A 26,993-nucleotide genomic window follows, 5' to 3' on the forward strand; every position below is an offset into this window, starting at 1 on the left:
TTATATAGTCCTTTAGTGGCCATAATACATTTAATTCCACTATAAGACATTGCCTTCCATAAAAATCTCCAGGAGACCCTATCAAACGCTTTTTCTGCATCAAGGAGTATAAGCGCCATAGGGTCTCCTGTGGACTCTGTATAGTCAAACAGCGAGATCACCCGTTGAACATGGTCAGTTGTTGACCTTCCTGGAATAAATCCATGTTGGTGTTTAGAGACTATTTTATTTATTATTGGTGCCAATCTGCCCGCCAGGAGTTTCGAGTAGATTTTTGAGTTCCCATTAATTAGAGTAATTGGTCGATATGAACCTAAATCAAGCGGATTTTTTTTTTCAAGAAGACCACAATCTTAGCTTCTGACCAGGAGGAGGGAGGGGTGCCTCCCTAAAATATGTGGTCAAACAAAGTCATCATTATTATTTTTAATTGATCAGCAAATTTCAGATAGAACTCAGATGGTATCCCGTCCATTCCTGCCGCTTTACCACTTTTTAATGTTTTTAGAGATAATAGGATCTCATCCCAGTTGGGTAATTCATCCAGCATGTCCTGGTCCTTCTTCTCAAATCTAGGACCTCGATTGGCATCTAAATAAAGATCTGGATCCCCTAATCCACTTATAGGTTCTGTATATAGATCTTCATAAAATCTCTAAAATGCAGCCCTTACTTCATCAGGTTCTGATTTTATACCTAATCTAGGGTCCTGGATTTCTCCAATAGTGCTTGCTGATGCCTCTTTTCTAGTGCGCATCGCTAGCTGATGCCCAACCAGTTCATTCAGCTCATATATCTTTTATTTATTTACTGATGCTTTAGTGATGGCTTTTTCCACTATTATTTCTGTGATAAGATTTTTTGCAATGGCTACCTGAGATAATGCGCTGTCTAGCTCCTGGCCTTGTTGAGCTGCAGCAGTCAGATCTTCTTCGGCTTTAACCAAGTTATAATGTAGTGCATCTAGGTGGGATTTCCCTTCTTTATTGGATCTAAGAGAACATTGTAATGTCTGACCTCTTATGCCCGCTTTAAGGGTGTCCCATACCATTATTATAGATGTACTTCCAAGATTATCTGCAATAAAGCCCGGAATCCACCCCTTCATGTGTTCGCAATACTTTTCATTCATTAACAGAGCCCTTTCGAACATCCAGCTCTTAATTGGATGGTTATTAGGAGTGTATGATAACTTTAAAGTTAATGGGTTATGATCTGAAAACAGGCGTGGAATTTTATCTATCCTACATACACTTTTCAATGAATTTGAAATAAACATGTAGTCAAGTCTTGCATGTCGCGAATGTGGATATGAAAAGAATGTAAAACCAGGATCTCCCCAGTGATTATGTTGCCAACCATCTATTAGGCTATGTACCATACATAGGTCTTTTAGAGCCCGAAAAACTCTTGGTTTCCTACCATGATATTTAAATTCCGGACCCATGGTCCAGTCCCCGGGGAGATGTAGGTTAAAATCCCCACACACTATAAGGGGTTGCGGCCAATGAGCTATCTCGTTGGAGACCTTTATTAGCAACTCTGGTTCGTCAAGGACAGCCCCATAAATAGCGCAGATTTTTATTTTATTTCGCCCCATATTGTACTTACATTCGGCAATTGCCCATATCCTGAATTTATCAGAGAGTACTCTATCGAATTGGAGACCCCCACCTTTTGCTAAGATTGCAACCCCCTTGGTTCGGACTCCCTGTGTAGTAGCAGTGATGAGGTTATATCCCAAGGATTTCAATAAGTAATGCTGAGAACCTTCAATATGAGTTTCTTGTATGCAGGCGATATTAGCCTCCATTAGTTTTAGTCCTACCGCCACCTTCTGTCTTTTGTTGATATCATTGAGTCCGCAGATGTTTAAAGAAACAATTTTTAATTTAGCCATAATAAAATTAAAATTATTGCCATCGGCCTAGTGTCATACCCATGTCTTTGTTTCCTAGTGAATGCACGCTTGTCTGTGACTACAGTAATACAGTTTTTTATACCCTTCATGTGATTGACATTCCTTGGTCCTAAGCTCCCACCCCCTACTCCCACGTCCCACCCTTGGTTCCCTCCACCATCCCCGTCCCTTACCAACTCATGAGGCATCCTAGGTCCCGGGTTCTAGGTGCGGGCGCCCGTATGGTAAGATCGCGAGAGCGCATCGCGCAGCCTTGACAGTTTTATAGAGAAATTATAATCAACCACAACCATTATACATAAACAACATTTTGTTTGAGCATGTGGTTTTTAAACTTGAACTCATAATATACTCCGTCCTGCTTGTCCATTATACTAATCCCCCGAGCATTCCCAGTATGATCAGTTTTTTTCTGCTACTTCTCCAACCAGGCCTGAGACGGGTGGCACATGTACTCTTTGAGTGCCCAGACTATATCCATCCAAGGAGATGCTGGTTGAAACCCCTCTCAAACGCCTGGGAACACGCATGCATTCGGTGGCTCTCCGAATTTTATTGACTGATACCTCTCCACTTATAGTTTGTGGTGTCTCTAAATTTTTAAAACGTTCTTGGTTCATTTGTTGCAATAGATTGACTATATCGATTTAATTCTTTTTTAGCCAATTTATCTTAGGGAGTTCCCTAAAATTTTACCTTTTTAAAATGTATGACATACTTGTACTTTTTTTAAATGTTGTTTTTTAACGTATGTTATGCTTGTAAGATATCTTTGCATATCGAATAAAGCTTTCAACCAACTTTATATGTTATTTAGTTATTTCCCCGAGTTTCGGGTCTCCATCTCTGAAATTTCTCTTAAGTATTCTTCAGCTTGTATTTCACTCGTAAAGCTTCTGATTGAGCCTTTAAATATAATTTTCAACCGTGCCGGATTCTGTAGGTATACCTTAGCACCAATTTTTTCGAATGGTGCAAATAATTGGCGCATTTTCCACCTTCGCTCTACAGTGGTATGCGCAAAGTCTGGCCTTACAAAAAATTTGAACCCTTTATGTTCCCATTGGCTTGTGGGTCTTGCAAGATCATAGATTGTTTCCCTAAGAAGAAAGTTCCCAAAGTAAATCAGCATAGCCCTGGGATATTGTCGTGTTTTGTGAGAATGTTTCGATAGAGTCAAAGGAAAGCGATGGACGCGCTGAATCTCTCTATCCATATCCCAGGCCTCCAATTCCGGGAATGCCGCTTTGATTAGAGTGATCATTGACCCTCTAGCATCATTTCCTTCAAAATTTTCTGGGATACCAAGAAATCTTAGATTATTCCGACTGGATCTATTCTCTTGAACCTCGACTTTTGCTATAAGATCTTTGATTATTCCATCATGTTCTTTTTCTATCTTTTGTAGTTTGATAACGTCTGTTTCCAGGTTTTCGGTGCGAGTTTCAACTGCGGGCATTCTCTCCGAGATCTCAGTACATATGTTTTCAACTTTTTTGACTGTGCTTTGTAATTTGAAATGGCGGCACGGTTCCTTTGGCTATCTTTTTTAACATCTTTATGAAAATTCTTTATTGAGCTCAGAACATCACCTAATGAGGGTTCACTTGTCAATCCAGATCCGGACCCGTTTCCCATTGTTTTTTGGCCTCCTTCTTCTATCTCGTCCGTCCTACATTTCTGGCATGGTGTTTCTCCCATTGATTTTACGATCGGGTTTTTCTGAGGAGGATTTGTTCTGGTTTTGCCATGATCCGTATTAGTGCCTGGGTCTGTTGTCTCTTCGTTGATGAGGTTAGATTCTTTTTTGCTTCTTATCCTCTTTTATTCCCTCGTTTTTTTCTTGGATTTCTTTCACAGATGTTCCTCGAATCATGTGAGCCAGATATCTCTGAAGATAGGGTCTCCATTCGTAGACCTGGGCTAGCTTTACTTGTATCACTTAGTTCACTTAGTTCACTTGACTTGCTTGATATAGAAAACCCTGTCTGATATATATCTGAGTCAGAATCTTCCTCGGAGTATGATTTATTTTCTATATGTAGATCTTGCCCCTGTGGAGGCATCCTGCTTTGATCTGATTGCTCCCTTTGATTAGTCATCATTGTTTTTCCCTAGGCCCTTCAGTGCTCCCACATGGAGCTGAGGTCTGGTTGGGGGTATTCACATCTCGGATGTCGTTTTCACCTCCTTCGGCGTTCTCTAGGATCACACCAGGTCTATCTACCCAAGCTCCGCTTGTATTGCTTGGATCTTTGATCTGTAATTTTTCGTTATTTAGGATGTTAGTCGCACCATCCTTATGTAGAGGCCAGAAGATATTAGAGATTCTAGGCTGAGAAGTATTAGGAGAACCTGGATTATTTGCATTAGCCTTCAAATTCTTTATTGGTTGTAGTCTCTGAGCTTTCTTGGCCATTAGCTCCAGTTTGGCATCTTCTTCTGAATCTCTCCCCTTCTCTTTCTCTTTCTCTTTCTCTTTCTCTTTCTCTTTCTCTTTCTCCTTCTTTTTTTCTTTTATTTTTAGTTTTGTTTTCTCCTTCTCCTTCTCTAGTTTTTGTTCCGTATTTTTCTTTGTGGTTTTACTTTTACTTTTCCCACTCTCATGAGGTTCATTTATTTCCAAGTCCTTTTCCTTTGCCTTTGACCCTCTGGTTTCAGGGCCTCTATGTCTCTAATTATGTTTCTCATTATCAAATTGTGATATATCAACAGTTTCCAGTTCCTTTTCCTTTTCCTTTGCCACATTGTGTGGGAGAGGATCGTTTCCCGCATTCTGGGTATTTTAAGGGTCTTTTTCTGCATGCTCCAGTATTTCTTGGGATATTTCTTGGGGTTGTTCCTGGGCCTCACATGTTCTTTGCTAGGCCATAACTTCCCCTCCCACCTTTCCTCCGTCGGGTTCCGAATTGGTCAACACAGTTGTTTGCCTTCCTGTTCTAGTATCTCCACTGTCATCGGCAGCAGCATCTCTTTTTAGGTTTCGCTGGTGAGCGGAGCCGATTAGGCTCCGCCTCCAGAGAAATCTAATGAGTATAGTAAGCACTATGGAAGACGCCCCCCCGTCCGATTGGCTAGCTCCATAAACGGAGCCTAGCCATTGGACGAGGGGCCTGTCCGTCAATGCCGGACCAGACACGGGGGCGTTCCCGACATTCTTTGGCTTTTGCCGACGTCACGGGACGCCGGGAACGCCCCCGTGTCTGGTCCGGCCGGCCGTGCTTGCTGCTGTCCTCCCTCCTCCCCCTCCCGCCGTCCCCACGTTTCCCTCCTCCCTCCCGACGTCCGTGTCCTTTCCCGCCCCCCTCGTCCTCTCCCGCCCCCCTCGTCCTCTCCCGCCCGCCCCCCTCGTCCTCTCCGAGGTTTCTGCGATGTTTCTTCAGCCGGCCGGCCGGCCAGCCAATCCTAGCGCGGCCGGCCGGAAGTGCCCGCCCCCCGCCGCCCAGGGGAAGAAGGAAGACGGCGGCCCACAACAAGTATGGCGGCCCACGCGGGGCTCCCGTGGCCTGCCTGGAGGGAGCCCCGGAAGAAGCGGAGGACGTTGCCGGGCAGGACAGCTGCAGCCCCGCGCCTCCGCCCCCGGTGAGTGCTGTGTTGCGTGGCTCCGCACGCAGGGTGCAACGGCTGCTGCAGCGCACGGATCACCTGGTCCTGGACGCGATGGCGATGGGAGGGAGCCCAGACAAGACTGTCGTAGACCCGCTTCAGTGCCTGTCAACAGTCTCGTGAACCCCCCTTCTCACAGAATATAATAGTTTAGACTAAAGCCTGGTGCGGGCTGCGCGGGAGCGGGAAGGTGGGGGGCGGAGGGTGGGGGTGGGGGTGGGGGGCGCAGTGGTGTTGGGCTTCGTTGAGCACTGCCTGCTCTGTTCTGCAGAGTGGTGTCTCGGAGCCGTGTGTGGAGCCCGCTCTACCGTCTGGTGAATCACGGAGATATGGTAGGAAGCTGTGTGGCATTCCAAACGCAACGTGTTTGAAATATTCGATACTGCTATTGGCTATTGTTGGGTTCATTGTGAATGCTGACAAAATAACTAGCAGGCGCTTTTCAATACACCGTTAGGTGAAAAGGAGATGATAAAACCGCATAACAGAACCTTGATCACAGAGAACTGAAAATATTTAAATTCTGAACATTGTGAAGGCTGGTGTTGGTCACTGTACAACCAACCGTAAAACAAATAACAATGTTTCCTTTTAAAACAGGAAATGAAAGCATATCGAGGATGTGGGTGACAAATCCGGGAATATATGTGTTATCAAAAGACTTTGCCCTCTCACCCCACCCAACCCTGTGTCTCATGTCTTAAGCTCCACAAGACGGCCGCAGTGCAACTCATTACATCACACCGTTTTTCCATGGCGCCTCCCTTTAACCTGAATTTCACATCCTTGTTTTACAGTACAGAACATATTGTCACCTCACCAAAACAGCACCGACCATGTTTTTTATTCATATTTTTGGTAGTTTTATATAGCGCTAATTCGGCCCAAGGGCATCGGGGTCCATTACATGGGAGATGAAGTGATTTGTCCGGAATCACAGGTTGTGGAGCCGCATTCCTAGGTTCTGAAGTGCGCAGCTCTCGTCGTAATGCCACATGCACTTTTACCCACAACGTCAGCAGAGAGCGTCTGCATAAATAGTATAAAAGTATAATTATACATATTTATACTGCATTAACACCTGCGCTACTTCAACAGATACGGATACGGACAGATACGGCTAGCAATCCTTACAATAATTCGACGGATCTCTTCAAGGCGCTATCGGAGGTGCTTTAACAGTCGTGGATAAACAAGTTGCAGCCATCGCTGTACGCTTGTTCATAGACTAAAGGCATAAAATGCGTGTCTCAGTGGGTGACGTAAGGGCGGTAGTCTTTACCTCACCAATGCTCGTCCGCGCCAATCATGGCCTTACTTTCTGTCTCTGGCAGGCTGATTATTCATTCGTCATCATCAGAGTCCATTTGTTTGCCGTTGCAGACTACAGTGGTCAGCCGAGACTACCATTTCTTTTTTTATCATCGTGTAGTCAAACTATTTGAGAGGATTAATCAGGGGATATATATAACCCGATACTAAGACCAGCACTCTCAGGGAAACTGAGTGCCATGCTAGCAGGGCCCATGCTGAAACCATTCCTGCTGCCTGGGCAGAAAGGGGAAGATATATATTTATTTATTGGAAGACAGAGCTTACTGTGGTATAGCTATTGCCCGAACATGAAAGTTCAGCACTCCTACATTTATTCATAAAACGCTGTCTGCTTCGCCTGAGCCAGACCAAGCCTTTTCTGTTTTTTAAAAACATTTTTTATCAAAGAATAGGAAATATCTTTACTTGCTCTGAATTTGAAGACAGCACTGAGAACCAAATATTTCTGACTGGCTTGGCATCTCCTTTTGGCACGTGGAGCAAAAGACAATCCTCGCAGAAGCCCGGTTTCCATAGCGCTCCACCTGGTACCGTGTTCTGCTGTGTAATATCAAATGAGTCGGAGAGAGCACTTACATTTAATTCATAAGGAGAACAAGCATTGGCAAAGCCAGTAGTACTCAAGGACTATTGTCTTTGTCAGTGGTGTCTAGATTGGCAAACGTGAATTATCCATTCTATTTCTGGAGTTCGTCTGCTACAACTACAGATCTCCCTACACTGTCAGTCTGTAAAAGCTTGGCAGTCCTGTTTTCATTGTGGCAGTTTCCTAACAGCAATCCTTCATTCCAGTTAAATAAGTGAGCTCTAACTTGCCCACAAGGGCTCGTGACAAAAACCTTCAAGGATGTAGACTTTGGGGGTTTCGTTTTTCATAAGACCCTGGATCGTGATTGCCATTCATGTCCTGTATCCTGGCTCTAGTGTATTTATATTTTACCTCTGGTGAAAATATTAAATTGATAGTGCCTGCAGTGTCCGTCTGTCTGTCTGTGTGTGTGCCTGCAGTGTCCGTCTGTCTGTGTGCGTGCAGTGTCCGAGGTCCGTCTGTCTGTGTGCCTGCAGTCTCTGTCTGTCTGTGTGCCTGCAGTGTCTAACGTCCGTCTTTCTATGTGTGTGCTGCAATGTCAGCCTGTCTGTTCGTTCCCCCAGCAAAAAAAAAGTGAGCACCTACTGTCAAGGCAACCACAGTGTCATGGAGCAGCCCCTCTCCTATCTGTTCCTTCCTTCAACAAATCTCGCACCGGGTGAAACGCCGAAGATGCGCCACTCCGTGCCAGCAGGAATAAGAAACAACCCTTGTGTCTAGGTTTACAATGTCAACCGGCCAGGATACGGTGCCTGTCTGTGTGCCTGTAGAGTCCATCTGTCTGTGTGCCTGTAGTGTCCGTCTGTCTGTGTGCCTGTAGTGTCCGTCTGTCTGTGTGCCTGTAGTGTCCGTCTGTCTGTGTGCCTGTAGTGTCCGTCTGTCTGTGTGCCTGTAGTGTCCCGCTGTCTGTGCGCCTGCAGTGTCCATCTGTCTGATTGCAATGTCCGTCTATCTGTGTGCCTGCGGTGATCGGCTGTCTGCCTGCCTGCAGTGTCCGTGGTCCGTCTGTCTGTGTGTGTGCCTGCAGTGTCCGTCTGTCTGTGTGCGTGCAATGTCAGCCTGTCTGTGTGTCTGCAGTGTCCGAGGTCCGTCTGTCTGTCTGTGTGCCTCCAGTGTCCGTCTATCTGTGTGCCTGCAGTCTCTGTCTGTCTGTGTGCCTGCAGTGTCTAAGGTCCGTCTTTCTGTGTGCGTGCTGCAATGTCAGCCTGTCTGTTCGTTCCCCCAGCAAAAAAAAGTGAGCAACCACTGTCAAGGAAACCACAGTGTCATGGAGCAGCCCCTCTCCTATCTGTTCCTTCCTTCAACAAATCTCGCACAGGGTGAAACGCCGAAGATGCACCACTCCGTGCCAGCAGGAATAAGAGGACTTTGCAAACAGCCAAAAAAAAATGGAGCACATTAAAACTTTGCTGCGCAGCCATGTAAGAGGCAGGGCATGTCTGCGCTTGTGCAAAGTAGTATATTATAACCAGCCACGTAAAAGGGCCGATCTGCGCTTGCGCAGAGTCCCCATCTCCAGACCTCACACGCGTCACCCAGCATCACAGGCACTGGTCACGCTCGAACCCGCGCCATCTTAAACCTTTGCACCTAGGATCTCCGTGCAAACCAGAGCGCTCCACAGCCCGGGGATGAAGTGCTGTGTAAATGTCACAGTGCAGTACATGGTATAGGCCAATTCTACTACAGTACCTGCTTCAGTGCACACTTGCACTGAGAGCAACTGCTGTGCTGTGACAGCTGTGTGGGCGGATGGCTGTGAGAGCTGTGTGGGCTGTGAGAGCTGTGTGGGCTGTGAGAGCTGTGTGGGCTGTGTGGTGAGGGCTGTGAGAGCTGTGAGGGCTGTGTGGGCTGAGAGAGCTGAGAGCTGTGTGGGCTGAGAGAGCTGAGAGCTGTGTGGGCTGAGAGAGCTGAGAGCTGTGTTGGGCTGAGAGCTGTGTGGGCTGTGAGGGCTGTGTGGGCTGAGAGAGCTGAGAGCTGTGTGGGCTGAGAGAGCTGAGAGCTGTGTTGGGCTGAGAGCTGTGTGGGCTGTGTTGGGCTGAGAGCTGTGTGGGCTGTGTTGGGCTGAGAGCTGTGTGGGCTGTGTTGGGCTGAGAGAGCTGTGTGGGCTGAGAGAGCTGTGTGGGCTGTGAGAGCTGTTGGCAATGTAAATAACAATGCCATTTATTTATAAGTAAAAAAAAAAGAAATGTCATGAGCAATGCCAATAACTCTAACTTTTCCAAAGGCGAAACCATTGCATTGTAAATGCTTGTTTTCTTTTCTCCATGTCCTGGTTTTGGCTGAGAATCCTGTTCTTTTCTCTTAAATACTGCACCTGTAGTTGTAACCAAAAATCGTGGCCAGAACTGGAGTTGGACTTGTTTTTTTTTTTACTTCCCTGCCTCTCTTTTCAGTTCGCCAGTTGATTTGCCAGTTGATTTCCTTCCCTGGTACTATCTGTGGCACTTTACTTGTCTTACTGTGAATCGAGGTGCCTCTTTTACAAGTGCTGCACTTCCGTTTTATTTTGGAGACATATGTTACCCCACTATCAGTACCAAGCACAACTCTATTTGAAATCAGTTTTATTTCACAGTTATTTGCACAGTTTATTCTGATCTCTCTGATCTCTCTGAGGCACACCTTAAGGTCCGAATGCCTCTGGCACAGTGAAACATGCAGTGAAATACAGGATTTCTTTTTTAGCAGCATTCGTTGTTTTTTCCCCTTGTCTTTTTGTACTTTTGTCCTTTTATAAGCTTTCACTGCCCCCTGCTGGGTATGCCTCAGCTTTGAATCTTGCTCTCTGCTTCGTTGCCCTGGTTGCGAGAGACGCAAGCTGCGCACTGCGTGCAGCATTTACTGCACCCGCCCTGTGTGTGCAGTTGACGCTCACTACTGTCGGCGCCAGATTCAGTCAGGGCTCTCCAGTGATCGGAACCCCGGATGCGCGATAGAGAGAACAACACGAGTGCAGTGCGAGAAGGTGTGGGCTTCGCCCCGGAACAGTAAAGAACGGTAAAGCGGTAAATTTTAGGCAAGGCAAGGAAAGGCAGGGAAGGGGAATTCGAATTCAAAATTTTTCATAAAGCCCCGTAGGATTCTGTGTGGCTCCGTGGTGTTCTATGCTCTATTCCCCCACTTTAACATTCGTAGCACTCTCTCAATGCTCACAGCTCACAACTTGTAATTCGTGGCAAGTAGTGGCTGTTAATTCGTATCTCGAGAGCTCAGGGGGTCAGAATTACCTTACATATGTCGCATGAGATCTCGATTCATTTTACACCAGTTCATACAGTTCAAATTCAATTGAGTTTGTTCGCGCCGGATTAACTCACAGTTTTTAATCCCTTTAATCGAAGATACAGCTTCAGCCACAGCAACCACAGTAGCGATCCTGCTATGATCTCCTTCCCGACCAGTTCCGCCTAAGCACGTAAGAAGGGGCTTCTCCAATCTTTTCCGGCTTGCTCATGGTAATTCTAATATTCTTAATATGTACTCAAAAACCAGCTCATACCCGGCGATGATTCCAGCAGATAGCCACGGTGTGTCTCCTTGCAAAAAAGAATGCGTGGTTTGAGAAAACACTACAATCTGTCCAGGCTCACGGTGTGCTGCTGATGCGACCTCTCACTCAGCCGCCATCTTGCCCCCCCCTTCTCCATGTTAATTTCCATAGGAAACTTTTGTCACAGCTACAGCCTGAACTGCTGAACGGAATGAAACCAAATTTGGCTAAGAGGTAGCACTCAGCTCAGAGTGCACTCTTTGCTTTGAATGGTGTAAATCCATTCAGTAGTTCCAGAGAAATGTAAAAATTAAAAAATATCGATATCTGGTGACCGCAGTGGTTCCGTGAACCCTCCAGATCACAAACTTTAGTCTGATTGGCTGCCTATATTTCAAACCAAGATGTGTTGGCAGCCATCTTGTGACTCAGTAAAACGGAGTTACAAGCAAAAAGGGAACAAAATGCTAAAAAAAAGAAAAGGAGGCAGGGTAGAAACCCCCTATGCCTGGTCTGGGGGTCCCAGGGCCAGCATATTTTTTTGTCTGGATTTGCGTATCATACACGAATCCCGCTGAAAACAAAAAAATAAAATTTTTATAATGAGCCCCTGGTGGGCCAGGTCCCGGTGGCATTCCTGTATGTTTTTGTGGGGGCCCCCTACAGCCCCGGGGACCACCACCGACACTGGGCAATACTTATTTAAATGCGGGGGGCTCACAGCCCCCTGCAGCCCCAGGAACTGCCACCTTCCCAGGGCTTTATTATATTATTTTTAAAAAGTGTGGGGGGCTCCTGCCCCCTTACGCAACCCCAGGGACCGCCATCTCCCCCGGGCTTTAAGTAACAAATGTGGGAGGCATGTGGCCCCCCCCGCAGCCCCGGGGATCGCCACCTCCCATGGGCTCAGCTTAACATAAAGGAGTGTGGGGGGCTCGAGCAACCCTCCTCCTGGAGCCCTCTATGGCCGGCTCCAGCAATGTCCTGGGGTGCCCACCCTGGGACATTGCCGTTTGCTATGAAAGGGCGGGAGCAGTGCTCCTGCCCTGCCATAGCAAACTTCTGCTTTGCTTCGTAGCAAAGCAGAATTGCTTTTGGGCAAAGAGAGCTGCATGTTTGCAGCTCTTTTCCCCTAAAAGCAATTCCAGCTCCAGCAGGATGCTGGGAGCGGGCAGGGACCGCGGGGGCATTGGTGCTCCCTTTTGGTCCCCAACGTGAGACAAGGCCGGGGGGATGGGGTCCCGGCACCAAAAGTGGCCCAGGAAAGTGGGGCCCGACGGCCCCTTCTCCCATAGAAATATTAAAAAATAAATAAATGAAAAAGCAGAGGCAAAGCCCTGGGGGATGGGGTCCATGGGCAGATAAAGGCCCCCCTCCATTAAAAACATTAAAAATAAAAATATGTGGCCATGCACCGGGGGATGGTGGCCCCGGGTCTGAAATCAGCCTCAGGAGGGGGGCTGTGCGGCCCCCTTCCAGTTTAAAAAAACCAAAAAACAAATCCTATGTCTCAGGCCCTGGGGCCCTGCACCACTCTGCAAATGCGCCTCCTGGCGCATTCTGGGTTGGGGGATTAAGTCCCCTTGAATCTTAAGGGTCTTTAGGGGCCAACTAGCTCACCAGTTACCTCCAGTAATCCCCACACAGTGGGATTGCTGAGAGGTGGTCTGAAGCCACGCCCCTTTTTACACCACTCTGCAAACACACCTCTTGGTGCACTGCCGGTGGGGCGATGAGGTCCTCTTGTGGCCTGGGGACCTCAGGACTAAAGTAGACTCCATTCCCCGCGCAGCAGTGCCCAGGAGCCACGTTTGCTGAGTGGTGTAAAAAGGGGGGTTACTAGATATAACTAACCCTGGGCGAAGTACTACACTACGCTTGCTTAGTTTGTGAAGTTTGCGCTACTTCGCACTGCACGAATTGCACGTAGCACAGTGCAAACACGCGTAGGGGTCATTTTTTGCTTGCTCGCAGTCCTCACCGTCAAGTTGGCGACGGCGAGCGAGCAAAATGACATCCCGGTGTGACTTTTTCCTCATTCGCGATCAGCAACATCAAGTTGCCGATCGCGAGCGTGGAAAATAAACCTCCTGGCGAGATTCTCAATGCGGGCCGGTCAGGTTTCCCATTGCGAGTGGTCCCGTATGCTCGTGACCGTTCACAATGAGAAACTACCAGTCTGCGTTTAGAAAGCTGCCCCTCGAGTACAAATCTACTGGAGTGTCAGAAAACGACCGCTTGCACTGTGCAAGATGCCATTTGCAATGATTGCACAGTGCGGACAAGCATCCGGCACTGTGCAATCATCGCGAACAGCATTTCCTACGCAAGCTACGTGTAGCCCTATGCAAACTGCGTAGTGCGAAGTAGCGCTACTACGTGAACCACGCCCACGGTAGATATAACAGGAGGGATAGTTGGCCCCCAGGGACCCTCAGGAGGCAAGGGGACTTCATCCCCCAACCAAGAGTGTGCCAGGAGGCATGTTAGCAGAGTGGTGCAGAAAGGGGGCATGGCCTGTGTCCACCTCTCAGCAATCCCACTATCTGGGGCTTACTGGAGGTGTCAGGTAGGCTAGTTGGCCCCTGAGGACCCCCAGCATCGAAGGAGACTTAAATCCCCATCCAAGAGCACGCCAGGGAATGCTTGTGCAGAATGGTGGGCAATGGGGGTGTGGATGGCTATGAGAACTTAGCAATCCTGCTGTGTTGGACGTACTGAAGGTAATAGGAGGGGTAGCTTGCCCCCAAGGTAGTCCTTGGAGGCCAACTGCTCCTTCTGTTATCTCCAGTAAGTCCAACACAGTGCGATTGCTGAGAGGTTTTCGGAGGCCATGCTCCCTTTCTCCACCACTCTGCAAACTCGCCTCCTGGCACACTACGGGTTGGGGAATGAAGTCCACTTTACTCCTGAGGGACTTTGGGGGCCAAGAAGCCCTCCTGGTTCCTCCTGTAAGTCCTACACAGCGGAATTTCTGAGCGCTGGTCGGAGGCCCAGCCCCCTTTCTGCACCACTCCACAAAAGCTACTACTACATTGTAGTTTGTAATTAGTATTTAAAAACCTTAGAAATGCACTGAAAAAAACATAGGTTTCGGGGATGTTATAGTTAGTAATTGATAGGTTAGGATGCCTACTTGGGATTTATTTTAAAGAAACTATATAAACACCAATAGCATGAATAAATCTATTGTCAAGCCCCCCAATGGTGACTGACCAATGGACAATCAAAAATCAAATTGACTTATTTGTATCATAATAAATCTTCCAATGAACAATTTAAACACAGTGTGCATATTTCAATAAATCAGATTATTTAATATGAGAAAATAGAAAGGGTAAAAAGTAATATAACTACATACAAAGACTGAGGTAAATCAGTGTTGTACAAAAGTTGTGACCTCAGGGTCAAGTATGTGAACATCTATTCCAATGTATTATTATAATGGAAAACAAATCTGAAACAACAGAAAACAATACCCAATAGAACTGAATAACTGAAGAAATAGATGAACTGGTCGACGTTTTGGTCTCTGTGGAATAAAAGTCAGTAAGACCATTTTCAGGACGATGAATAAAAAGTTAACAATTGACCCTCATCTCTGGTCAAGCAATATGTTTGTTGAACTAGCCAAATCTCAAATAATTTAGAACCTCAGGTAGCTGACGCAGGAGTAATAACTGAAACTCCAAGCCTGATGGAGTGATTTTATCACAGCAATCCGAATGATTTGCTGTAGATATCGCTCACTGTCATCGAACAGCATCAAAACAGCGTTTCTCCTCTAACTAACCACGGTCACCACTGGGTAGTTATAGTTGGGATCGTGTTTAGGAAATTACTTTTTTGTGTTGCTTATAACTCTGGTGCCATTCTCCTCAACACTTTCCTAAAAAGTGCTACGTTTTGACTAGTTTGTGCATGGAAAGTTTCAATGTGATTCTTTAACCAGGGAACGAGAAAAATAGGGGGGTTCCAAAACATGTTTTCCTCATTCATTTTTCTACGGTATCTTTAGACACAGCTACAGCCCAAATGACTGAACGGATTAACACCTTATATAGCACAAAGCTAGATCTTGGTCCAGAAAGAGTGCTTTTTTTGATTTGGTGTAAATCTCTTCAGTAGGTTTTGAGCAATTGACGCTCAAAAACATTGTGTATTTCAAGCCACAGAGGAACTGCGGACCAGCAAATCTCTTGGAGAGTTCTGATTGGCAGCAGCCGCCTTAGCATTCCGGGTTCAGTTTTGAGTTACTATAATTACGTTTAAAAGACATAAAAGGGCAGGGTAGGGATACAAGATGTCCAAAAAGTCTATTAGGACCTCTTGTGGCTGTATTTTTCCAGCTAAACAAAGGTAAAAGAAAGATTTAGATACATGTTAAAAAGATATATATCTCCCATCAAGCAACACAGAGTCTCATGCAGAGTGTGAGGCCCTAGGGGCCAAGCTAGGCCTGCAGCGCTGCAATGCTTGTGGAGCGCAATAAGTTGACACACACACGTTACTGCGCTGGTGTGGACCGGAAGTGCCGTGCCACTTCGGTCCCTTTATTTAAAGCTTTCTGGCCACGCCTGGCCAGAAAGTGATACATTATGCGAAGTGCTTCCGGGGGCTCAACCTGAGACCCTCGGAGCACTAGAGCGCTACATCCCTTCCCAACTTGGATTTTTTCAAAACAATCACAACAGTCAATTTAACAAGCGAAATCTGCTAGTCTGTGATTGGGCCGTGGATTGGATCTAAGATTGTATTGCCACTTGCCTCTCGGAGGGATCTGGTCTTGAGGAGGTCCCGGTGATGGTATGGGTGGTTGTTCTGCAGTGTTCGGGGGCAGACACGAATTATCGTTCGTGGCTGTATTCTCTCCTTCTTCCCTTGTTACAGGTGTGTCACCACTTGGGTTCTGTCCTTTCGGAGCGGGTATCTGCTTGAACCACGATACGTTGCGAGTCACCTCTTCTCCGTCTCGGCTGACTGTGACTGCTGTTCCGTGGGTTTCCTTGATGATCCAGGGTTCCGGTTCGAAAGGCGTTTTGAATTTTCCTCCTGGCCTCCGTGTTCGGATTAGTACAGTCTCTCCCGGATTCAGGGTCTTTGTTTGGGCCCTTCTCTTGCTGCTTGCCTTCTCATTTGTCCTTCTTCTCCTTTCTTGGGTGTCCGCTGGTGAGTATGGTGCGGGAGCCCAGCCTTCGGCCATGGGTAATAAGTCCCTCCGGGGTCCGGCTAGCATCAACGCCCAGGGTGACTGCATGGTGGTGCTGTGTGGTGTGCTGCGTACTCCCTTAAGAATGCTTGCAGTGCTTCTTCTGGGTCGCTCCCTTCCGCTGAAGATATTCTCAGTACTTTGTTTATTGTCCTCATGAAGCGTTCTACCTCACCGTTGGCTTGCGGCCATTGCGGGGTGATTCGGTGATGTCTTATGCCAAGGTTGTCTAGAAACTCCTTAAACTCACTCCCCTGGAATGGGGGCCCATTGTCCGTCTTGATGACCATTGGGATGCCGAACAGAGCAAAGGTTTTGGTGAGGATGGGGCGAATGTTCGCGAAGCTGGTTGATGCTGCCGTTTCCACTATGGGGTATTTAGTGTATTTGTCCACTAGTACTACTGTGACTCTTCCGTCTGGGAAGCTGCCAAAATCCAGGCTTAGCCATGCCCATGGTGATGGGGCGTGTTCCTCCGTGATTATTGGGGCTGGTACTTCGGGGCTGCTTGTGATTTGGCATGCTCGACACTCTCGTACGCAGGCTTCGATGTTCTCCTCCATGTTGGGGAACCATATCTTTTCTCGCATCCTCGCTTTCATTCTGCGGGTGCCTTGGTGTCCTTCGTGTGCCAGGGTGGTTGCTCTCTCTTGCAGCGCTTTGGGAATGACCACGCGAGTCCCTCTCAGTAGGAGGCCATTGTCAGCGCAGCTGAGGTCATCATGAACCTTCCAGTATTGTTGCAGGCGCGCTCTGTCTGCCTCGTTCCACCCGTTGGTATCCTTCAGGAAGTTTGCCCACGTTCCGGATTGTATGGCCTCCTTTACCCTTCCGACTACTGCATCGTTGTCATAGTGGGAGATGATGACGTTGGCGGTCAGTGCACAGGGGCATGCGCCCGTCGCTAGCATGTTGATGAATTCTTCGGCCTGGACTTCTGGGTCTGCATTGCTGGATTCTTCTGCGGGAGGGTGGTGCGACAGGAAGTCCGCTGGGTTCTTCGCCCCCGGTCGGTACACTAGGTCCATTTGGTACTGTTGGACCTGGATTGCCCAGCGTTCGATCCTTGGCGGTGGATGTGGAGCGGTCCCACGGAACAAGGGGATTAGCGGTTGGTGGTCTGTCACCATTCTGAAGGGGTGACCGGAGATGTAGAGGTGAAAATGGGCGCATGCCCATTTTACTGCCAGTGCCTCCCTCTCAATTTGCGAGTACCGTGACTCTGTCACTGTCAGGGCTTTGCTTGCAAACGCTAACGGGGCCCACACCCCTGGTTCAGATTCTTGCGACAGGAGGGCTCCCAGGTCCACTGGGCTGGCGTCCACTAGTACTTCGGTGGGTCTTGCAGTGTTGAAGTACGCCATCGTTGTGCTGTCTAACAGGGCCTCTTTGATCCGGTGGAATGCTTTGTCTTCTGTTGCCGTCCATTTCCATGAGCTGTCTTTCTTCGTTAGGTTTCTCAGAGGCTCTGCGATTGTGGCCAGATTGGGTATGAACCTGGCACAGTACTGCGCCATTCCTAAGAAGCTTCTCACTTCGGAAGCGGTTGACGGTGCTGGAGCGTTCTTGATGGCGTGCGATTTGCGGGGGTCTACCTTTACTCCGTCTGAGTCGAATACATATCCGAAGAACTCTATTGATTTCCTGAAGAACTGGCATTTGTCTTTGTGTAAGGTGACGCCGTACTGCGCGAGTCTTTGTAAGGTGGCCTTCAGTCTTCGGTGGTGTTCTTCACTGGTTTTGGCGTGAATCAAGATATCGTCACTGACGTTCAGCACTCCATCAAGTCCTGTTAGGATTTCTTTTATTGTGTTTTGGAAAATTTCGGCTGCGGATGAGATGCCAAAATGTAGTCGCTTGTATCGCCTTAGCCCTAGGTGTGTTGAGAATGTTGTGATGTAGCGGCTCTCCTCCGCTAGCCTGAGCTGGTGATATCCTGCATTAAGGTCCAACTTAGAGAACCATTGGGCCCCATTCAGATCCGTCAGGATGTCATCTACCGTTGGGGTGAGGTGTCGCTCCCGTCGAATGGCTTTGTTGGGGACCCTCATATCTATGCTGATGCGGATTTTGCCTGGCTGGCGCGGCTTCTCGGCTATCACCATTGGGGATACCCACGGCGTCGGCCCCGATACTTTCTCGATCACCCCTTGTTCTTCAAGTTGGTTGAGTTCCTTCTCTACGGCTGCGCGCAAGTGGAAGGGTATCCTTCGGTGTCGTAGGGCTATTGGCTGGATTGCGGGGTCGATGTGTAGTTTGATCGGTGGTCGTTTGATCGTGCCGAGACCCTTGAATAGTGTGGGGAACATTTCCAGGATGTCTTCTGTTTGTAGCGCTTTGACGGCGTTTGCGAACGCAATGAGGCGGAGGTCTTCTGCCGTGTTGCTGCCTACAAGCAGGTCTGCTTCCTTGTCTATCACGTGGAACGTAGTCGTCACCTCGTTGTCTTCTGCTTTTACTTGGACCGTCATTTTCCCTCGTAGTGGGAGGGGTTCCTGGCTGCCGTACGTTAGTATGCGCGCCTTCGAAGGTACTAGCTTGGGTCTTGGTTTCAGTGCTTTATAGTGCTGGATTCCCATGACGTTCACGGTGGCTCCCGTATCGATGACGCCATATGCTGGGGACCCGTCGATGTGTATTTGGCACTTGGGCTGTGGTCTCCGTCGCTTCTTTAGTTCACTTACGAACGACACGTAGTAGCATTCATCTTCATCTTCTGAGGGGGAATCATCAAACTGGGGTTGCCTCGGCGGTCTGTGTGATCGAGACGACGTTGCGTCGTCTAGCGATAGCTGTTTCACCGCTCCCGTGATTGGTTTTCTTCCGGACGCCCCTCTTCCGCGGGATCCACCCCTGCACACGCTTGCGAAATGGTTAGGTATTCCGCATTTTGAGCATGTCTTGCCACGTGCTGGGCAGCCATCTTGGTTGTGCTCGTCTCGGCCACAGTATCCACACGACGCTCGGCGTGGCGTCCTGGTCGGCCATCTTCCTCTGCTTCCCCGACTGGTGTTGCGGACTGCATCCACCCTTTCTGTCTTCACCACGGTTCCTGCTTCTGCCCGCGGGTTTAAGGCCGCTTCCATTGCCGTTGCGCATGCATCCGATAGTTAGTGGGATCTGGCCAGGATCAATATTTCTTCAAGTGTGATTCGCGGTTGCCTTAGAATGAGTGTTCTTAGGTGTTTGTTGCGGCAACCTTGAATGAGCTGCGCGGTCACTTCTTTCTTTTCGTCATCGTCCGTGCACGTGCTTATGAGATCCCTCAGTCGTGCATGGAACGCATCCATGGTTTCTCCTTCCCTTTGTCTGGATTGGCGAAACTTGAATCGCTCATAGTGAGGGTTCAGCTGGGGGTCGAAATGGGCGTTAAGCGCATTGACTGCAGCGTCATAGTCATCGTCATCTCCTGTGTCTGGGAGATGTTTGAATAGCTTGTATAGCTCCGTGCCCCCAAAGTGTAACAGCAGGGACCTCTTCACTTCGTTGTCTTTCTCCCTGGTGGCAGTGAAATAGTTGTTGAGTTGTCCTAACCACACAGCCCATCTGGGGGCCGCTGTTCCAGGGTCTATCAGTTCGCTGAACGGTGGTAGCGCCTGGATCTGTGAGTGGGCTGACGGCATTGGAGGCTGCGTTCCGAGATTTACTGCTGGCGCTGGTGGTGCCGCTTGTTGAGCTTGGCCGGCTCCCCCAGATGCTCCTCCTGGGTTTGTGGTCATCTTGGTGCTGGGCGGTGACTTTTGGGCGTCTTTTTATTGTATCTCTGGTTGCACTTGCTCGTGCTTGTTGGAGCCTGTGTGAGCTACTGATTGTCAGGGTGTTGGTTGCACTTGCTTGTGCTTGTTTGTGTTTGTTCAGTCCGGTGTGCAGCAGGTGGTTGATTGCCTTTGCTTGTGCTTGTTTTTTTCTTTTCTTTTCCTTCTATTTCCTCTTTTATTTGTGATGGGGCGCTGCCTGCGCTCGCGTGGTTTTGGCCGTGTCGCCTCGTGGTGTGGTCGGCTTTGCCGGGTCTTTCGCGCGTCAGCGGGGCCTCGCGCTCGATGTATCCGAGGCACCTCCGCGTCCTCGTGCTCTCCCCGGGTTCTTTCCTCTGGTGACGGCGCTGTGCTTTCTGCGCATGCGCGCACCGCTGGGCCTGCCGCCTGGTTGCTTCTTTCGGCGCGCGCCTCTGTCTCGGGCCTTCCTGCCGTAGCTGCCGCCGGTGCCACACGCAGCTCCTTGCTCACGCTGCTTACCGGTGTGTGTAGCTTCTGGGATGTAGCTTCCGCTTTCGGTGGTGGCCGCCGTCGCTGATGTTCCTCTCCGGTGCCGCGGCTGGGCGATCGGGTCAGCTGGTGATCGGGCAGGTAAATGCCGCTGGCGGGCGCTGCTTAACTTACGGGTATCCCACCCTCGTCGCCAGTGTGAGGCCCTAGGGGCCAAGCTAGGCCTGCAGCGCTGCAATGCTTGTGGAGCCCAATAAGTTGACACACACACGTTACTGCGCTGGTGTGGACCGGAAGTGCCGTGCCACTTCGGTCCCTTTATTTAAAGCTTTCTGGCCACGCCTGGCCAGAAAGTGATACATTATGCGGAGTGCTTCCGGGGGCTCAACCTGAGACCCTCGGAGCACTAGAGCGCTACACAGAGCTGCCCAATCGGTGTGTGATAGCGCTTTAAAAGGAAGGTGGGGTCTCTGTGTACTCATTGACTGCATTGCTTTGAAGAAGGGGTCCTCCCGAAACGCGTCGGCGTTTGCAGTCAGTGCTACATGGACTGAAGAATGCTGTTCTTTGTACCTAATAAGAAAGCTTACTTTCTTTGCAGTGCGCTTCTTTGCAAAGGACACCCCACTGAGCAGTACAATGTTAGCGGCCATCCTGCCTCCGAACCTGCACCACCCCATGTCAAGGGGGCCACTGAGTTTTGAGAAATTGAAAATCACTGTGGAACGCGAGTTGAGGATTTAGGAAAACGCATCCGTTGGGGCTCATTGGAGCTTGAATGCATTAATTCACACGAGTGCCATGACAATAAAGAACTCCATCTCCCATCAAGCAACACAGAGTCTCATGCAGAGCTGCCCAATCGGCATGTGATAGCACTTTAAAAGGAAGGTGGGGCTCTCTGTGCACTGGTTGACTGCATTGCTTTGAAGAAGGGATCCTCTAGAAACGCGTCAGCGTTTGCAGTCAGTGCTACATGGACGGAAGAATGCAGTTCTTCGTACGTAATAAATACGCTTTGGGGAAACCTTACTCGCGTTGCATTGCGGTTCTTTGCAAAGGACACCCCCATGGAGCAGAACAATATTATCGGCCATCCTGCTGCCGAACCTGCTCCCCTCCACCCCATGTCAAGGGGGCCACCGAGTCTTGAGAAATCGAGAAATCGAGAAGCGCTGTGGAACGCAAGTTGAGGATTTAGGAGAACGCACCCTTTGGGGCTCATCGGAGCGTGAATGTTATAATTTACACGAGTGCCATGACAATAAAGAACTCCGTCTCCCATCAAGCAACACAGAGTCTCATACAGAGCTGCCCAATCGGCATGTGATAGCGCTTTATAAGGAAGGTGGGGCTCTCTGTGCACTCGTTGTCTGGATTGCTTTGAAGAAGGGATCCTCCGAAACGCATCAGCATTTGCAGTCAGTGCTACATGGACTGAAGAATGCTGTTCTTCGTACCTAATAAATATGCTTATATATATATATATATATATATATATATATATATATATATATATATATATATATACACAAAGAATAAATCCCTGCCACACTTGCAGAGCAGGTAATGGGAACACGGACTCCACTTCATGTTGTAAAGGTGATTTATTTGAGATATATTAGCAGGATGACATCGCTGGGCTTGTTCACATAACGAGGCACAATTCAATTGTGACATTTAAGTGCAAGATACACCACGTGCTAGAAAATCAATCAATCAATACATTTGTAGAGCGCGCTACTCACCCATGAGGTTCTCAAGGCGCTGAAGGGAGGGGTGCTGTCATTGCTCAAATAGCTAGGTCTTGAGGTGCTTCCTGAAGGTGATATGGTCCTGGGTCTGTCGAAGGTGTGCGGGGAGTGAGTTCCATGACTTTGCGGCCAGGTAGGAGAACGACCTTCCTCCAGCGGTGGTTCTGTGGGTCCGTGGAGCGGTGGCAAGGGCGAGGCTGGCTGTGCGGAGCTGGCGGGTGGGGGTGTAGAACGAGAGGCGGTCATTGAGGTATTCGGGTCCTTTGTCATGGAGCGCTTTGTGTGCGTGGGTGAGGAGCCTGAACGTGATCCTCTTGTTGACGGGGAGCCAGTGCAGGTTTCTTAGGTGGGCGGATATGTGGCTGTGGCGGGGGATGTCGAGGATGAGTCGGACGGAGGCGTTTTGTATGCACTGAAGTTGTTTCTGGAGTTTGGCTGTGGTTCCTGCGTATAGGGCATTTCCGTAGTCCAGTCGGCTGGTGATGAGGGCCTGGGTGACGGTCTTTCTGGTTTCGGTGGGGATCAACCTGAATATTTTTCGGAGCATGCGCAGGGTGTTGAATCAGGATGAAGAGACGGTGTTGACTTGCCTGGTCATGAATACTAGGTTACGTGCGTGGTCCGTGGGAGTAGGCGCGGAGCCCAGCGCTGTGGGCCACCAGGAGTCGTCCCAGGCAGAGGGTGATTGTCCGAGGATGAGGACCTTCGTCTTGTCTGAGTTCAGTTTCAGGCGACTGAGCTTCATCCATTCTGCGACGTCTTTCATTCCTTCCTGGAGGTTGGTTTTGGCGGTGGCTGGGTCCTTGGTGAGGGAGTGTATCAGTTGGGTGTCGTCGGCGTAGGAGATGATGTTGATGTTGTGTTTGCGTGCAATGGCGGCGAGGGGGCTCATGCAGATATTGAAGAGTGTTGGGCTGAGCGAGGAGCCTTGGGGTACGTTGCAGTTGATCTCGGTGGCCGGTGAGCGGAAGGGAGGAAGGCGGACTCTCTGGGTTCTGTCGGAGAGAAAGGAGGTGATCTATTCCAGGGCCTTTCCTTGGACCCCAGTGTGGAAGAGGCGGGCTATTAGGGTGCGATGGCATACAGTGTCAAACGCTGCTGAGAGGTCTAGGAGAATGAGGGCGGTTGTTTCTCCGTTGTACATCATAGTCCTGATGTCATCGGTGGCTGCGATGAGAGCGGTTTCGGTGCTGTGGTTTGCTCAGGCATAATCATGAAAAACAGACTTTGCGTGGTCATACAAACTTAATGAATATAAATATACACAAATATATATGCACCTTAAGTTAAAATGATATTGCATATGAAGATTAAAATGTTACACGATTCAACAAATAAACCATTAAAATTATTCTGTTCAACAGTTACTTTTCAAGGAACATATATCCTATGGTAATTTGAGGAGTTATAGGTCAGGTACAATTTTCATAAAACCTTAATACCTGCTTAAATGCTGTGTTGTTTTCATTTCAAATTGATTCAACGTTGAGACGTTGGATTACCCAACACTAGCTACTGTAGCTGCAATACACAGTACCTCATATGTTCCTATAGTGATGCACAAATGCATACAGCTCCTGCGTAAATGAGGTACCTCTCTTGTATTGAAGATAATTTAAAGTGCTATGTGCTGGTAAAGTGAATCAATATTGAAATGATACCCTGTTGATCCTGGATAAATGTAGAATCTGAATATATTTAATAAATATGCATCTTAACTATAAAGATGATGAGGCCAGTGTGCATAAAGATGGTATAGCCTGCATTCTCCTGCAAGAAAGTGCTGGAGTACAATAATGAAAGTTCATATAGTGTACCATAAAGTGCTGAAGTTCTGAATCTAAAAACCTGGGAAGGGTAGCAACGATTAAGTTATAAGGGAAAGAGCCTAATCTAAAAATAAGACTCCCTGTTAATTATATTCTGTTAGTAAAATAATAATATTAATAATAATAATAATAATAATAATAATAATAATAATACTGAAGTTTATAAAGCATGAACAGCTACCTCAACAACAGAGGTGTACCGGTGCTAAAAATACTGTTTGCTTAAACTTTAATTTTCATAGAAACCAAGTATTGTCTGAGGAGACAAGAGTAAACGTGAGGTAGATGTAAATTTGGAAAGAAGTATATAAAAAGAGCTTCTAGTTCTGGTATTTGGATATGGGGACACTCTTCTGCCTAACCTGGAACCGGCGTTGCTCCGCGGGTCCCGCTTCGGATCCCACTTGCTTGACGTTCCTGATTCCCCTGCTCAGCTGTTCCTGTGGGGTTTGTGTGAGGCTGCAGGGCTGCGAGCGCGAACCGGGACTCGCCTTCCCAGGAGTCCCGGTGTCAGTGGCCGAGTCACCTGGCCCCGCTCTCCCTGACCGCCCCGCCCCACCTCCATCAATTGAAAAGGGGCAAGGACTCTTTCCTGCGTGGGACACTCTTCTGCCTAACCTGGAACCGGCGTTGCTGCAATCCACAAGGCTCTTTAACCCACGCTTCGCGGTACCCGCTCCGCGGGTCCCGCTTCGGATCCCACTTGCCTGACGTTCCTGATTCCCCTGCTCAGCTGTTCCTGTGGGGTTTGTGTGAGGCTGCAGGGCTGCGAGCGCGAACCGGGACTCGCCTTCCCAGGAGTCCCGGTGTCAGTGGCCGAGTCACCTGGCCCCGCTCTCCCTGACCGCCCCGCCCCACCTCCAACAACTTGGCCTATTGGCCTTTGGCCTATAAATATTGGAGGCATACGCTGCGCGGGAGCGCCCGGGGCTAAGCCCGGGCAAAGGGCGGGCCGTCTGTGGCCGTCCGTGACCTGGAGTGACCGGACCGGGCTACCCCTCTAACCTGTGTTACCCCCCTCTTCCTATCGGGGACCATGGCTGGAAGAGATAACAGGATTAAATCATCACTAACTGGAAGTCTATCAACCGCAGGAGGTATGGAGAAATTCCTCATAAGGGCCAACAACATCATAGACAAGGAGATTGTCATCCTGGAAAAACGTCTATCATCCGAACTTATTTCTCTTAAACGTTCATCCATAGGGCCTCTTGCTAATGCCATAACACCTAACAGAAATAGCGAACAATCTGCTATCCTGGAGGTAACATCCCCGTCAAGAGAAGACCCTGGCACCTTGGCTACCTTGGCTACCACAATTGACACTGTGGCGGACATTAATTATGTCCCCGAAAGTATTAATGTCTCTCTTTCGTCCCACCTTGAAGGGAGCATTATTCAAACTAAGAGTCAAGGGGAGAGAGAAGGCGCAATTAGGAAACGGAAAAGAGTCTATAATAAAAAAGAAAATAAAACGGGAAGGTCTGTAAAATCTGCCAAAGTACGAGGCGAGCCACCCCAGATTACCAACCCCCATGACGTTACCCCCCCGGGTAGAGAAGTGTCCATGGAGTGGGCCGTGGATTTACTTAAATCAATTATATCTCCACTAGAGGCTAAATTGGATAGGTTAAACTCTAGAATATCCAACATAGAGAAAACCACTGCCTCTATCCTAGCTACTAATAGTAATCCCCAACGTCCAATCATCCCGCCCATTGTCCCAACTCCTCTGGTCCCTCTACCTCTAAATCCGAATCACCTTACCATTCCTTCATTAAATAACTGTCTACCGACCCCTTCCATGCCCAGCAATACAACCGCCGAGCATGTGGCAAGTCATCAATCCAGTCAATCTAACCCCCCAGTTCACATGGATGAGGCTAATCCGGGATCCCCGGTTAAGGTACACAATACCCCTAGACCTAGACAGCCTGATCTCCCACCAGAGGCTAACCGGTTCACAGTCATCCTGGCTGGAGTACCCCCATTAGAACAAGGGGAGACAGAAACCTTCAGTTCCCTGAAAAGCAAGATAATCAAATGGCTTAATTGGAATAGACCCCTCCCGACCCATTTACATAACGAAATCATCATGGTCAGGAGGGTTCCCTGGATAGGTAAGACTCCTAAAAACATCAATGGAGACTGCATAACCGTCAGCTTCAGAGATCCCCGTACGGTATCCCATATATGTGCAGGCTTCAACAGATCCTTCGATTCCACCATCCAGACCCTTCCAGTTTCCTACTTCTTCCCACCAACTAACAATTACCATCAATCAAGAAGAGGGGACTGGACTGTTGTGGAACGTAGGGGCAGGCAGCGACCTTACGATACCAGACCACCTAGACAACCCCAATACGCGCCCCAATTCCACCCCTTTACGTATTACAACCGCTTTGGTTGCCTAGAAGGCCTGGAGGGAGTTGGCTGACTACACCCTGTTTCCTCTCCCCCGGAGCCAACTCTTGCCCCAGTTAACAGTGTAGTTCTATCTACTGTCAAACCACCGACCCAATGCATGGAAACCGCTCCCAACCTGACACCTACTCCACCCATTGTCCCGAAGGCAGCTCTTCCTGTACCTCACGTGATGGCTCCTACCGATGTGGGTTATGTAACTCCCTCCACCATAGCTACCCCCACTGACCTGGTACAAGCTCCCGTTGATGTGGGCCATGCAACCTGCCCCATCACATCTATCTCCACCGATACGGTACAGGCTCCTAGGCTAAAGGGATATTCGATGGCGAGCTGGAACATTGCAGGGTGGCGGCAAAAAGTTTCAGCCCTGGGTTGGAGGGAGCACATCAGGGACTTTGACACTTTGTGCCTGCAAGAAACGTGGTCAGTGGAAGATATTCACTATGATGGTTTTGTTTCTTACAACTGTAATACTGTAGAGTCTGTTATGGGGAGGGCTAAAGGCGGATTACTGATCTTACAATCTGTACACCTCCCTATACATGTAAGGGAAAGTCATTTAGTGGGGTCCCATTCGCAGATACTGGAAATAAAGGTTAGTAGGGATAGAAATATTCTATTGATC

This window comes from Lissotriton vulgaris, chromosome 3_1 (genome assembly GCF_964263255.1).
Source record: "Lissotriton vulgaris chromosome 3_1, aLisVul1.2, whole genome shotgun sequence".
Lineage (NCBI taxonomy): Eukaryota > Metazoa > Chordata > Amphibia > Caudata > Salamandridae > Lissotriton > Lissotriton vulgaris.